This window comes from Lepidochelys kempii, chromosome 8, assembly GCF_965140285.1.
Source record: "Lepidochelys kempii isolate rLepKem1 chromosome 8, rLepKem1.hap1, whole genome shotgun sequence".
Taxonomy (NCBI): domain Eukaryota; kingdom Metazoa; phylum Chordata; order Testudines; family Cheloniidae; genus Lepidochelys; species Lepidochelys kempii.
Window position 1 is genome coordinate 48,921,734 of NC_136387.1, and position 13,178 is coordinate 48,934,911.

General features: G+C 40.9%; 1 protein-coding gene across 10 annotated transcripts in view; it reads right to left on the reverse strand.

Moving 5' to 3' along the window:
* The window catches only part of RC3H1 (ring finger and CCCH-type domains 1), a 99,265-nt gene that overhangs the window by 49,320 nt on the left and 36,767 nt on the right, over window positions 1-13,178 (reverse strand). Inside the window, exon 1 of one of the 10 annotated variants that reach the window (XM_073356419.2) lies at window positions 10,673-10,818. The exons of 8 other annotated variants lie outside the window; for them this stretch is intronic. The gene's annotated coding sequence lies outside the window, so the exon portion shown is untranslated. Of the gene's footprint in view, window positions 1-97; window positions 257-10,672; window positions 10,819-13,178 lie in introns of those variants that run through there. One more of the 10 variants, XM_073356420.2, reaches the window with a different exon arrangement.

Genomic DNA, 13,178 nt, shown 5'->3' on the forward strand with positions numbered 1-13,178 from the left:
AATTCCAACAATGCATTTTGCTCTCGGTAAAAAGTACTGCAGACAAGAAAAGGGGAACAATGCTGCCTAATTTGGTCATTTAACACATATGCGATACCTTGCTGCATGCATTTGGAGAAAAAGCCTTGGTCTGGAAGATACTTCATCATCATCATTCTACAGCAGTTGTCCGCAACCTTTTTAAGGACAAGATCACTTTTTGAATGTAAGATCAACCCAGGGTCTATCCTGCCCCTTCCTTGAGGCCCTGCCCCACTGACTCCATTCCCCCTTCCCTCTGTCACTCGCTCTCCCCCACCCTCACTCACTTTTACTGGGCTGCGGGCGGGGGTAGGGGGTACAGGCTCTGGGCTGCAGCTGAGGGATTCGGAGTGTGGGAGGGTGCTCCAGGCTGAAGCTGGGGCAGGAGAGGGTGATGGGTGCGGGCTCTGTGAGGGAGTTTGGGTACAGAAGGGAACTCCAGGACGGGGCTTAGGAGGGGGTGCAAGGTGCAAGCTCCAGCCAGGAGGCACTTATCACAGGTGGCTCCCAACTGGCGGTGCAGTGGGGCTCAGGCAGGCTGCGTGCCTGCCATGGCCCCACGCTGCTCCTGGAAGCAGTTGGCACGTCTCTGCGGCCTCTGGGGGGAGGCAGCAAGTCTCCGTGCACTGCCCGCATCCACAAGCACCGCCCCCACAGCTCCCATTGGCCAGGAACCAGTCAATGGGAGCTGCGGGGACAGTGCTGGGGGTGGCCCACGGAACCGCCCCCTCTTCCCCCACAGGAGTGGCAGAGACATGCCAGCAGCCAGCCACTTCGAGGAGCTGCGTGTGGCCACAGCAAGCAGGCATCCTGCCTGAGCCTGCTGCACTGCTGGACTTTTAGTGGCCCGGAGATCATGATCAACTGGCAGAGGCTCCAGGGTCGACCAGTCATTCACAATCAATGGGCTGGTGACCAGTGTTCTACGTATTGATGGAGACAGTGTGCTGCAAGTAAGGGAATCTTCATTGTGTGTCTGTGGCATTGGGAACTAAATCAACTAAAACCCTGAGAGGCAGTGAGAAGAGGATTCTTCAGGAAGTCAACTCTGGACCACAATGAGCGACAGTGACTGGTTCCAAGAGACACACATCCAACCCTTCTTCGTTGAAAGAACCATTGCCACAACACGGGGCCTTTCTATATTTTAAGAAATGTAGCAGAGATACTTCCTACTGCTCTTACAGATTTCACTGAATATTTCAAGAGAATTATAACCTGGGAAGTCTTTGGCATTCATGATCTGAATGTCAAAAGAGGAAATGAATGCTGATAAATGTAAGGAAGTACAAGATAAAACATCCCCTTGCTGTGAAAAAAATTCAACAGAAGAAAAACAAAACAAAACTGCTATGAGAAACAAGGTAACAGACTAAACATGAATAAGAACAAATTATTAGAGTAATATCTTTATCATGGAAAAAGCACTGTTAATGAGATATTACAAATATCTTCAGTCTGAAATTTATCTTCTACCAAAAGTTACCAAAAGCCAGTGGGGCTGCATGGATTTAGTTTCATTCTAAATAGGATTTTCAATAAGAACTTATTTCTATTATACACAACTCTAGTACTTTTGTGAAAGTATTTTCCCCCTTCCTCTCCCGCTTTACAATTACTCCTTGGAACCTTGAAAATCATTTCCTCACTGCACTGATTTTCCCTTCAATCAGGAAGGAGCATACTTGTTTGCTATAATATTTTTAAATAGAACGTTACTATGCATGCTGGGTAGTAGCCATTTGTCAAAAGTTAGTAGGTTGGACACTTTTACTTAAAAGTACAGTTTTAAATGGGACTAACGGCCTCCAAATTAGAACCTGTTTTAATCAGAGGTTTCAGAGTAACAGCCGCGTTAGTCTGTATTCGCAAAAAGAAAAGGAGTACTTGTGGCACCTTAGAGACTAAACAATTTATTTGAGCATAAGCTTTTGTGAGCTACAGCTCACTTCATCGGATGCATTTAATCAGAGGTACTCTAAAAACCATGCACAACTAATCAAAATATTTTGTCTGAAAAACCTGGTTAACTTTGTGTCCCAGAGTTTAGTGTAACTTGTTCACAACTATCCTACCTGATCAAAGAAAGTTGCCAGTTAAACCAAGGCCAAGACTAACAGTATCACATATGACCAAGACTGGTTCAGTCAATAGTATCATACCACTGCAAGCACTCAGACAAAAAAGAGGTTTAACAACTGTGTACATCCCAGAAGTGTCTCATTTTTCTCCACACTTGAAGCCTTAAAGTGTGGCCAAGGAGGAGTGAATAGGAATCAATACAACTCAGTCTGTTAATGAGGCTGTTATTGACCACCACAAGGCACTAGCTGGAGGCTTTTCCTATGCCCAACTCCTCAACTTTACCAACCTATGGAGTGAGAATTTGGAAACTTGTTTTTAGAACAACCTCCATACCCCAGAATGAACATATTTCTATTTCATCCATCATTGAAAAACAAGCCTGCTAGTAACACAGACATGCAAAACAAATTGTTCTACTTCTTACAGGATTATCATATCATTAAACAAAACTAGGAAAAATAATCATTGATTCATATGAACCATACGAACCAACTATAAACATCACAGGGAATTTGCTTCCTATCATTTGTTTGTACGTCCATCTCAAACACTTGAAGCAGAGTCACTCTCAGTTACCCTACAAAAGCTGGTTTGGTTATCACTATGCTTTCTTAAGATTCCGGCAGACGCAGGAAGCAAGACAAAAAGTAAGTAAAATCTAATATATGCATTATTTCCCATAAAGTAGTATGAAGAAGTTTGAATGTTTAAGTGCCAGCTGTTTGAAGTTCCTTTCCATCAAAAAGGTGAAATTTAAAAAGCCAGAATTCTTTTCCCAAAATAATGTATATAATTCAAAAACAGTATGGGCAAGTTATTTTATAGCTTCTTAAAAAAAAATTCATGGCCTTAAACTCAACATGAGAAATTTCAGGCTCAAAGGAGTTGTTCCCTAGATAGGGAGAAAGTTTTTAAAAAAAGACTTATAATGGAAGGGGTAATACTACTTTAAAAATGGCTTCTCTACCAAGGGATTTAACCACAGCTCCGTTCCATAATGCAATCCAAACAGTATTAAAATTCACATTTGAAACAAAAGGACATTTTGAATTCATATTCCTATCCTGGATTCTACTTTTTTTTCATATTTACAGACTCCTGTACTTAAAAAACAAACAAAAAAAAAAAACAAGTCCTGGCTATGCCAAGACAACTGGAGTAACTTTATGTATCTATTGTAATATTTATCCATTGTCCTGACAAAGTTCTTATATAAAACTTTTAGTTTTCCACACTAAGAATAAAGCCATGGAATCATCCATCTCTGTGGCCAGACTGCAGAGTTAGAAAGAAGAAAAAAAAAAAACCCATATGCAAGTAAAGGAACACACTTGGGTGGCTCCTAATTAGCCTAAGCAAAAAGACACTGAATTGGTAGATTGCCCACTCGCAAAGTGCTGACTTGATGTATGCCAGTAGGCAAAAGAGGAAATATAAAATACAGATAAAGTTGTCTAACCACAGCCCTGGAAGCAAAGCTGCAATCCCCGCAACTTCCACTTGTCTAGAACAACAGGACGGTAAAAGTATACTTGTTTTTCATCATCATGGTAAAGGGTGGGCAAGAGGACTTTGTGCCTCTGCTGGTACATTTCCATACTAGTTTTGGAAGGCTGCTACAAAACCACTTACAAAGTTCAGCTGAAACTCCCCTCTTTCTTGAGGGTATTTCAGATTAAGACCTGTGAAAAATGTTGCTGTGCAGAGTCAAGCAACAGATATGTAGCCAAAAAGCTCAGAACAGGTCCCTTGGTCAAGAAAGGTGATGGCAATGAAGTTGGTGGTATATGCACTGGTAAAGTATCTAAATTAATTAGCACCAAAGCCTTGAGCTGAGAAGGGGTACCAATCAAATGATATGTCAAGACTAGAAAGGAACCACCAAAGGCAACATGCATCAGTGGTAGTAAAGGAAAACAATCCTTTTCTCTCGCCTTAGAATCCTTCTAAGGATCTGAATGTTCTCTTTCTTTCCTCTTACCCCAAATACCAGGGTAGGTAAAAATCTTTAAATCTGATCTTTTTAAAGTTAACTTAAATTGGATTTTTTTCTGTTTAAAACATGATTTTTTTTTAAAATAACCAATTTTTAATTATGGCAACCTATTCTAAGATCTAAAATTATAATCTATTAAAATAATTTACATTAATTAAAAAATAAACAGTGCATGTGTGCGGGCAAGTTTTAAAGAAAGTGAAACCACTGAACTGGTTGAAGTCACTGGCAAAGCACCTAGACCCAGAGTCTGAAGTGCTCAATCAGCTTTTGACAGCAGTAGTCTCTTCTGCAGGTGGAGAAAAGTGATTTTCATTTCAGTTTATTCAACTACTTCAGTTCAGTGACTAGTTCATTCAAAGTTAAGAAACCAATTAGGAGGTGAAAAAAAGGCAGAAAAGCTTGTCCCCTTCCACATTATGAAAAAAAACAAAGTAAGGATGAGATCTAATTCAAAAATTTTGACAGACATGGTGACCTAGAAACAAGCAGTTTCATTTACTAACTACACAAAAAAATTGGTTTAATAATTGTTTTTATCTGGAAAAGCATTTTGATAACATTTTTTTCTTATCTATCCAGCACATGTAAAATGTTTTCTTGGTTTTTTTTTTAAACTAAAACTATTTGAAAATGACATTTTTGTGCATTTAGTGGAATTTGCATTTCCATAAAGCTTAACACAAATCATAAATAAAAATTCTATCTAGCAAACAGATACATGTACATCATTCACCAATTTCCAACATAATATTGTAAAAAAATTAAGAATCTGAATAAATATAAGTTAAGCTATATAATTGCTTAAATGTGTACATATATAGCATACCCTCCCAGATAGCAAAAAGCACCAAGTTTAGCGTAAAGGCTATACTTAGTTGCAAATCCACATGTTTTAATGGTTCACAACCAGTGAGAATTAAAGAACTAAAGTACAAATGCAAAATAAGATTAAAATTGATGCTTTAAATCAAATTTTTCTGCTTGCTGATTTAAACCATTATTAAAATTGGTGATTTAAATTGCTTTGATTTAAATCAATATACCCTGCCTAATTGGTTCAACAGGAACTCAGGAGCCTTGCATCTCACTTGTGGCACAGACCATTGTCAACTCTAATGACATGAAACAACCTTTTATGCCGATGGTGCAATATGGGAGATTTTTGGGGGGGATGGAGCTTGTAACACTGGATGGGGACAGAGGGGAAGCTAGATCCCAGCCAACTGTTGTCTTGCAGAGAGACTTCTTGGGCCCAATATCATCAAGGGCAGCACCAAGACTGGGGCAACAGGGCATGTCTCAGGTCTCTTTTCAGAAAACCTCAGCAAAAAGACAGGCCTTCTTACTCCTGAAGGAGTGATGGAAACAGCAGGTTGAAGGCTTAAGGAAACCAAGGGCATGTCTATTCTTCCTTGTCAGGGAGTAAAGGTACAGCAGATCATGCACTGGGATATGATGTTGGTTTCTCCCAGGCACACAACAGCTAATGTGGGTATCTATCTTGGAATATATAGCTCAGCCAGATGCCCATCTTAACGCTATGTGGAAGCTGGGACTTACCACAGCCTCAGAATTAACCTGAGGTGAAAGGCCCCTTTACAATACAGTATAATTCAACAAACAACACTATAAACTAGCTCATGAATACCAGGCAGTTCTGTAAGCTCTCTGTGGCAAAGGAGTTAAGGTGATTGGGGGCGCACTCCCTTCTACTGAGCCAACTATATCAGCACAGCACTTTCACCCACCAAGGATATTGCTTTTCTACATAATTGTGCAGCTCTATGTCAGAGGCAACAAAATCTTATAACTGGAAATGCACAGAAGCCCTTGATGAATATTCATATACAGTAACTCCTCACTTAAAGTCATCCTGGTTAATGTCGTTACGTTGCTGATCAACTAGAACATGCTTTTTTAAAAGTTGCGCAATGCTTCCTTATAACATTGTTTTGCAGCCTGCTTTGTCCACTGCTTGCAGAAAGAACAGCCTGTTGGAGCTAGCTGCTGGGGGCTTGGAACCAGGGTGGAACAGCAGCCCCCGTATCAGCTCCCCGCTCCCCATGCATCAATTGCCAGACAACCCAGCTGTCCCTCCCCCTCACTGCCATGTGCTGCTCCTGCCCTGTGCCTTGGAGCTGCTCCCCGGAGCCTCCTGCTTGCTGTGCAGGGGGGGAAGAAGAGGGGGGCTCATCTCAGGGTGTCCCCCTCCCCCTGTACTGTACCTTTTTCAACAGAGCGGGGGGGGGATGGGGGAGGGAACATGACAGGGCTCAGAATGGAGGGAGCTTGCTGGCAACAGCTGCTGTCTCAACTTGCTGATCTACTTACAAAGGCACTGTACTTCGATCAGGAACATTGTACTTAAAGGGGCAATGCATGTCTCTATCTCTTTCTCTCTCTCACACACACACGGTGTGTGTCTGTCTCCGCTCCCTCCATTCCAAGGTGTTAACCCTTGAGGCCTCAGCCAAGTGCTAGTTCATCTTTTAGCAGTAAGGCATTCTCTGGGAAATATCCCACCCTCTGACTTAATCACCTCAACCAAGCTTCACAATCATCATTGCTGTGAACAGTATTAAATTGTTTGTTTAAAACTTATACTCTGTGTGTGTGTGTGTGTGTGTCTTGTCTGGCAAAAAATTTTACATTAATTCTTATGAGGAAATTGGATTTGCTTAACATCATTTCTCTTAAAGTCGTATTTTTCAGGAACATAAATAAAACATTAAGCGAGGAGTTGCAGTACAAACTTCCTGCTAAAAATCAGTATAGTCGCTTCTTTCTCAGTCTTCCCACTATATGGATTTTATGCACTCTCTTCACCCACCACCCACATCCTCAACATCTTATTTCTGCCAAATTCTCTTCAGGCTCTGTTTTGGTCTCCCTTCTTTACCAAAAGTAATCAGAATAGTGATAGCAGGAGATAAGGACTTTAAGCATTGCATATCAGAAACTACAAAATGGATTTGAGACTGAAATTCAAGTTCCACCAAATACAAGAGCTGGAGAGAGCTACTGGGGGCTGCATGGAGTTATTCTTACCATCATGTGGTTTCCAGGACTACTCACTTTACTCTACCTGAAAGGTCACACAACCGTGACCCTCTTAGTAGCTGAGAAGAGCTAGAGGTAGTTTACTTGGCAATCTGCTGCTGTCTGGTCTTTCATTTGGGGCATGGTGATTCCTAGCAAGTTACATCAGTGAGCTTTACTGTCCTTTTCCCCACCAGTCCCCAAACTTGCTCATGAACTCAGATGCAATGTCACTTTATTGATGAGTTGATGATCTGAGTTACTACACAGAATGGGAGTTAATACAGAGAATTGTTTCCTGGGTGTCCGGCTGGTGAGTCTTGTCCACATGCTCAGGGTTTAGCTGATCGCCATATTTGGGGTCAGGAAGGAATTTTCCTCCAGGGCAGATTGGCAGAGGCCCTGGGGGGTTTTTGCCTTCCTCTGCAGCACAGGTCACTTACTGGAGGATTCTCTGCACCTTGAAGTCTTTAAACCACAATTGGAGGACTTCAATAGCTCAGACATAGGTTAGGGGTTTGTTATAAGAGTGGGTGGATGAGATTCTGTGGCCTGCGTTATGCAGGAGGTCAGACTAGACGATCATAATGGTCCCTTCTGTCCTTAAAGTCTATGATTCTATGAGCATGGTCCCACCCTTGTGTGTGTCTGTCCCTCCTTCATTGACTCACCTCAAACCATCTTTCTTTTTTGCATCTCTGGCTCCTGAATAGAATCATATTTGTGCTAATGTTCTTGCCCAAAGCTCTTGCCTTACAGCACCAGAAAAAGCAGAACCAACTCAGAATAGAAGGAAATTCTCATCAGTTTCATGCTTCTCCACCAAAGTTTAAAAAGTAAAATTGCATTGAAGAGTAGAACAGGCGCAATCCTCATAAGAGGAGGAAGTGGGTGGATGGAAGGACAGGAGACTCCTTTGACCCCCACAACTACATTTATTTAGGGATACTGGACTCAAACAAAAAGGATGACAGCAGCCCAGAATGAAGAGATCGTTGAATATTTCAGTACTTCCATTCAGTACCTCCACTCAAACCACACTATTCTATACTCAGATCACTAACTCAGAGCGTTAGTGAAAGTTAAATGGAGTTTACAGCAAGCCTCCTGAGCTCCCTGGCTGTGCCTCCAGGTATTACTACTCACTTTTTCCATGATCTGCAGCTACAAAGAGCTTAATCTTTATATACCGTGTCCAACATCTTGATAATCTTTTCCTTTTCAAGCTAAATAATCTTCCTCAGTCTTAATAATCATGTTGATCTTTTATAGAGATTCTCCATGGTCTCTACAATAATTTTTGTTGCTCTCTCCTAAATCTTTTCCATTTTTGCTAGGTCTCTTAAAATGAAGCAAATAAAACTTAATGAAGTATTCAGGGTGTGAGACTACCTGTCCAGTGTACGTAGTGCAACTATAAACAGTTTAATACTTTTGTCTAATCCTTAGTACAACCAAATATCACAATTATTTAGCTTTAGCCACTGAGCAGACATGCTTAGCAGAACATCCAAGATGACTTTTAGCTCTTTTTCCCCCTTCCAAGAGGTTACAACAGATTCATAAGCCAACTGGATTGTTTCAAATTATTCCTGGTACACAGTGATTTGCCTCCTGTCTATCATGAAGTTCACCAACTGTCTTGTTGTCCAACCACCAGTTTTTACCAGAGTTTATCATAATTCTTCCTAGTCACTACTAACAAAAATAATCATGTCACCAACAAATTTTGCCACCTATTTATTCATTATAGCTCAGGGCGTGCCTTAAACATAAGCAGATGCTAGAGGCCCTGGAATGCCCCAACAATTCATGGCTTGATTCCCCACTCCAACAATAGGAATGAGGTGAGACTGGAGTTCTATAAATAGAGCTCATGGAATTTTTTTTTTTTTTTAATAGTTGTGTGTGGTTTGGGGGGAGGGGCAAGGTTACCCTGAAGGGGGAGAAGGGATTGGTCCTGCCCCAGCCTGGTGAGGAGTGGAGGCCAGGGGCAAGGAGGCTGGCGAGCAAACCCACCCTGCACTCACCCTACAGCTGTATCTCCAGTCTGAGGAGACTCAGCTTGGTTCCTCGCCCTGGGCATTGCAATCTGATACACAAAGTTGCAGCAACACTCAAGTCTGGCCCTGCTGCCTCTCCATCATGACGGAGAAGTGGCCAGCCAAACCTGAAGGGCACAGAGACCCTGTGTGCCAAGTCACAATGCCACTCCCTCAAATTTAACCGGTCACTCTCCTCATGACAGAGGGGTGGCTGAGCCAAACATAAGCCGTGTTTAAAAAAACACTTCCATTTTATACTTTATTTCACATTTGAGAAATATAGGGGTTCTATCTATAAGGCTCAATCCCCAAACTCAACTGGGATCCTGCAAATCAACCCCAGAGAGAAATAAACTTATTCACTTCCAGTTCAAACTCCAATTCTGTACCCCACAAAAATCCTAATTACCATTTCATCTGTTTATATGGAGACAGCTCCTGGCGACTCTAATTTAATATTTTGCAAGTAGTTGTTAACATAGCATTAACTTTAAAACTGCTGTTCCTCAACAGTAGCATAGGAAAGGGAAGACGGTGAAGTAGTCAAAATATATTTTCTATTCACGAGAAGAATAATTTTCCAGGTATGTTTCCTGTTGCCTTTATTCATCCCATATTGTGGGAACTTCTGTTAAATCTACCCGATGGAAGATCCATGCATTTTGCTGCACCTTCCCCTCAGTTGGTGGAGCAGATCCTCTGGATTAATCAATTATATTCCTCCTACACTCAGGATTATTAAAAATAAATACAAGTTGGTGGCCCAAGCAAAATGAATTGCTTGTCTCCGGCAAGTTCCCAATGGCGAAGAGTTAACATCAGAGAGAGAGAGAGAGATCGACCATATCTGAAAACCTTGCAAGCACACAGAGAACAAGGGTTTAAGGAGCTTACAGGATAAACAATCTTCTTTGGACCCTTCAAAACAAGGCTGCAACCCAGTAGGAGAACAATATGGGGGAGCTCACACTGCCACTGTCATGTAGGACCCAAGGTGAGAGGAATTCATTCTCCAAGCCCGTCAATGACTCACTTTTCACCAGCACTTCACATTAAAATAAGTTATCTGTTAACAGAACTGTTTTGAGTTTGGCCTATCTAGCAAAAAGCATTATGAATGCACTATAATATTTTCTTTCACTTCCCCTTATGATCATTTAAAAAAAAATCTTATAAAAACCTTACATTTTAAAAGGTAAAGTGAAATTATAACTATTTTACCCAACTCCTTTACCAGCCAGAAGAAAATGGTTATTTAGATACAGTTCAAAACTGTGCATCTTTTTCTGTCTTTAAGAACAGACAGAGCAGCCAACTGCAGCATGCATGAAAAGGGAAAATCATGTTACACAATGTTTCCACACCCAGCTCTGCAGAATAGCATCTGAAAATGAAAGCTTACTTCTGATCACAAACAACTTTTGGATGTGGGGGAGGTGGGAGAAGAGTACGAAGAGGAGATGCCAAGAAAAGAGATTCTTACCTTCGTTTGTGGAATTCCATAACCATCACAAATATGCTTGGGATATTACTGTGTGGTTACTGTATTTTAAGATCAATGAAAGGGAGGAAAAAGCTCTCTGGACTAGTCATACACAGTGTTAGCCAAATGACTGCACTTTCTGAGTGCTTCACTTCCTCATTCTTTATATATACACACCCACCCACCCACCCCCACAAACAGCCATCCACCTAAAAGATAGCAGAGTCCTGTGACAAAAGCAAGTCCTGGAAAAGCAGCAAAACTTAGGTGGTTTATGCCTAAAAAATACTCTCCCCGACCCTTAAAAGGATACTGCACAGTATATCACATGAAATACAATTTTCAGACTATTAGATAAACTCTCATTCAATGTAGAGTTGTTTGTGCACACTTAGATTTCATTTTTACGCTAAAAAAGAAACCATAAAACTATGTACAAAACCAGAATGCTACCTCCTACTCACACAATCCAATCAAAATTAGGGCTGAAGTTGCTTTACCTTCAATTACATATCAAGGCTGCAGTATACAAAGAAGGGCTTCCTCCCCTCTCTAGACTAACTCCCATGAGCACGAATGGGAAAGTCAAAAAGATCCCCTTCTCAACACATACCTCTGCATTATGTAAAAGTCATTGGTTTGATAGCCAATAAAATATTTTAGCAAAAACAAGGACCTGTTAAGGACAAGACTAGCCTTCACTTGAAACTTCCCAGTTTTTAAGAACATAAAAAACGCTTATACTACCATAGCACCTCCTATCAGAGGATCTCAGAGCACCTTCTTGTCATTAATGAATTAAGCTTCACAACATCCTGAGAGGCAAGAATCAATTTATTTTTACAAGTGGGGAAGCCTGAGGATTAGACAGGTTAAATGACATTAACTGAGACACCTTGGGAAAGAGCTGGGACCAGAACTCAGTTCCCCCTCCCAACCTACAAGACCTGTGCTTCAGCCACAATACTATTCCTTGCCACCAAGGTTAAAAAACTGAAGAACATTTACATCCTTCATACATCTGTTGTGCTGTATATTTGAAAAGTTGTGTACATTTTAATATAGAATAGCTACAGCTCTCTTTATAGGATATAAAAACTGTAATTTTTAAAAGCCAACAGTCAGTAAATTTTCCATGAAGTATACAAGAGTTAATTTAGCAGGCCATAACAGCCTCACATTTTACGGTAGAGACTCTGTATCTCTATGAAAAGAAAAGGAGGACTTGTGGCACCTTACAGACTAACAAATTTATCTGAGCATAAATAAATTGGTTAGTCTCTAAGGTGCCACAAGTCCTCCTTTTCTTTTTGCGGACACAGACTAACACGGCTGCTACTCTGAAACCTGTATCTCTACAATTTATTTAAAAGAAAGGGGCAATCCTTAACAAATCAGTAGACTCTGAGGTCATTAGCCAGAAAAAAATTCTACATGTCACCAGCTTAAGTGCACAAGGTTTAGGAGAGGTTAAGGAAAAAAGAGGGGGATGTCTAGAACTACATCCCTTCATTGCAACTAGAGGTTCTTCACAAACCTCTAAAGCAGCAGACCTTGTTGTGCACACATTTTCCTACCAAGCAACTGCAATTTAGGTATATGGGCCGCTAACTAGCAATTATGCGCTCGGGCTGAAGCTGGGGAAGAGGATGGGGAGGAGCCAACTTAGCTCAAGAGGAACAAAAGAAAAAGTCACCTTTTCAGAGAAAAGATATTAGATCTATGGGTCAACAGTCAGAAGAACTCCATCCATTAACCTTCCAAAGCAGAAGTCACAGTAAATAAAACATCTGTCCTCCCCAAAAGTAGATGTTGAGGTTTGAAGAGGTGTTGTCTAAACATACAAATAACCAAATTTGAATTCCAATGGGGGAAAATGCAGGTCTGAAATGTAAATGCTGACACCTCAACAATTTAAAACTGATTTTATACATACTTATTCAGCTAGATACTTATATGGTTTCCATCATCAGAACATCCTGGTGGCTCCCAGGTATTTAAAAAAAAAAAAGGGGTGGGGGGGAAGGACTCTCTCCTCCATCCCAGTAGGGTAGGAATAATTTGCTCAACTAAAGTTGTGTGTGTGCATGTGCACTTATCACTGGTAAGGTCTGCCCTGGACCACATGCAGCTAATCCACGATAGGGAAGATTTTTACAGTTCAGCCAGTGTAATTTGCTATTTGATTACCCGGGAAATGATGGTAATTATGGAGAGACAGACAAGCTCATCCAATTTACATGTCTTCAACTTTTAACTTCCTTCAGCAGATTCACAATTTAAAAAGTAAGTTAAAAAAGCAGCTGTAAAATAGGGATAATGACAGGTTTCAGAGTAACAGCCGTGTTAGTCTGTATTCGCAAAAAGAAAAGGAGTACTTGTGGCACCTTAGAGACTAACCAATTTATTTGAGCATGAGCTTTCGTGAGAGCTCACGAAAGCTCATGCTCAAATAAACTGGTTAGTCTCTAAGGTGCCACAAGTACTCCTTTTCTTTTTGCGAATA